We start from the raw sequence: 2,692 nt of genomic DNA, 5'->3' as shown, positions 1-2,692 counted from the left end.
CCTGTGTGATCATGAGGTGTCAAAGGGATCAGGTATAAGGCATCATCAAAAAAAATCTTACCATAGTGAATGAAGGGGGAAGTGCAGAGTGGAGATCCAAAGTCCATTTGTCGGCCACTGGAGATCCCCTTGTAGAGGGGTCTAGGGGAGGAGATGAGTCAGTCAGGGTGCGATATAGCACCAATGAAGAAAATAGCTTTCCCCCAGTTCCTAAATGCTTCCTCCCCCCTCCAACTACCATGATTCGAATTCTATGTTGCAAGTCTGGATAGAGTAGAGGTTGTACACTGGTACATATAGGAGCTAGAGGCACAGGGAATCCAGGGTGGACGATACCTTCAGGACCAGGGGTGTGAGGGGCGCTACTGGGAGAGTAGAGGGTGAGTGGGTTGGAAAGGGGGAATCGATTACAAGGATCTACAGGTGACCTCCTCCCTGGGGGACGGACAACAGAAATGGGGGTGAAGGGAGACGCCGGATAGGGCAAGATATGACAAAATAATAATTTATAAATTACCAAGGGCTCATGAGGGAGGGGGGAGCGGGGAGGGAGGGGAAAAAAGACCTGATGCCAAGGGCTTAAGTGGAGAGCAAATGCTTTGAAAATGATGAGGGCAAAGAATGTATAGATATGCTTTATACAACTGATGTATGTATATGTATGGATTGTGATAAGAGTTGTATGAGCCCCGTTAAAAAAAAAAGAATCTACATATCGCCTCCTTCCTGGGAGATTGACAGCAGAGGGCAGGGGAGACGTCGGACAGAGTAACATATGACCAAATTATAATTTATGAATTAAGAAGGGTTCATGAGGGAGGGGGAGTAGGGAGGCAGGGGGAAAATGAGGAGCTGATATTAAGGGCTCAAGTAGAAGGTAAATGTTTTGAGAATGATGATGGCAACAAATGTACATATGTGCTTGACAAAATGGATGTATGGATTGTGATAAGAACTGTACAAGCCCCCAATAAAATTTTTTTTTAAAAGAATAAAAGCAAATACTGTCAAAGGAAAAGTCAGAATCTCTGCAGACCAAGAGCCATGCTAGGGGTCCTGGTGTCAGTGGGTACATGTTGAGCTGCTAACCACAGGGTCAGCAGTTCAAAAGCACAAGCTCCTCCTCAGGAGAAAGATGAGACTGCTCGTGTAGCTACAATCTCAGAATCCACAGGGGCGGTTCTATACTGCCTCTAGGCTCACTGAGTCACCGAGTTGTAGGGACATGCTCTGTATTCTTATGCAATATTCCTAATTTTTTAACTGTTTTGAATCAGGTGGCTTATAGAAATCAAATTTCTATTCAACAATTTTTTAATAAAAGATCACCTTATTGGGGGGGGGTCTTACAGCTCATGTAACAATCCATACATCAATTATAACAAGGATATTTGTAAATATGTTGCCATAAGTTTCTAAACATAAATTTGAGCCCTTGGTATCAGCTTTTTTCCCTCCCTCTTCCCTCCCACCCTTGTGACCCCTTGATAAATTATAAATTATTTTCATATCTTACAATGGCTGCTATCTCCCTTCACCCCATTTTTAGACAACCTGTTTAATGCAACTGACAGCATGACCCCACAGTGCACCATTCCTTAACCACTTCCTTGCTGCGTTTCTCACTTCTGGTCCTCTTTCCTAACCTTTCTGAATGCTGTCCTTGGGTAAATGCTGCATCTGATCTCAGATGGACTATTCTGAGGAGTGTACCCTCAATCGTGCTATTTTTCCTTGGACCACTGTTTGGTTGAAACTTGAGTGTCAGATCTGAAGGACGACTGAGTGCCATCGTCTTGGGGGTTTCGTTGGTCTCTATCCAACCATAAATCTGGTCTTTTAAAAATTTTGAATTTTATTCGCGTTTGCTGTCAGGAGCATGGAACGTGTCGCTCTCAGAGTAGTTGGTGGCACCATGTAGTTCTGATCTCCAGGCCGTAGAGGCTACTGCTCCAGATGGTCCATTAATCCACTGGACGGATTTGTTTTCATGTGTCTTCAAGTTTCTCCACTGGTCTTTGCTCCAGATGGGGAGAGACCAATACTTGCACCTTAGAGGGCCACTGGTGAGTTTTCAAAAGCCCAGTCCCTCCCCCCTCCCCCAAGTATAATGTAGATCACTATGTGGACTGTTATGTTGATCCTGGTAACCCCAAGACTTTGTCATTTTTCTGATTTTGTCATTTTCCCATTTTTATCATTGTGCCCTATTGAGCTGTGAAATTTTAGAATATGGGTGGGATCTTTGTCTTGTTTCTAACCAATAGAATATGAAAAGGAAGACAGGGTGTAATTCACTATGTTACACAGACTGTAAGGGCCGTCTTCCTGAGGCTCTCTCTTGCTGGTACTGGGGATGTAGCCACCACGTCGAGAAAGGAGGCCAGGGATGAAGGGTGGCTTCATCCAACTGAAACCTGAGGCCTCAATCCAACAGTCGAAATGAACTGAAGACTGTGAACAAGCACAGGAGTGATGAAATGAAGCCTTCCTCAGTATAACCCAAGACTGCAGCCTGGGAAACACCGGCCCAACTCAGCCCACAAACGTTACAGAGGACCAATGAACCTGTGCTCCAGCCTCAATCCACAAAAGCTGTGAGACAATTAGTGTGAGCTCTTGTAAGCTTCTAAGTTTATGTAATATTTTGCAATAATACATATTTGCAGAAAGGACACATATTTTCAAACAC

This window comes from Tenrec ecaudatus, chromosome 1 (genome assembly GCF_050624435.1).
Source record: "Tenrec ecaudatus isolate mTenEca1 chromosome 1, mTenEca1.hap1, whole genome shotgun sequence".
NCBI lineage: Eukaryota > Metazoa > Chordata > Mammalia > Afrosoricida > Tenrecidae > Tenrec > Tenrec ecaudatus.
The sequence above is the reverse complement of the archived record's forward strand: the minus strand, read 5'-3'. Positions refer to the sequence as shown.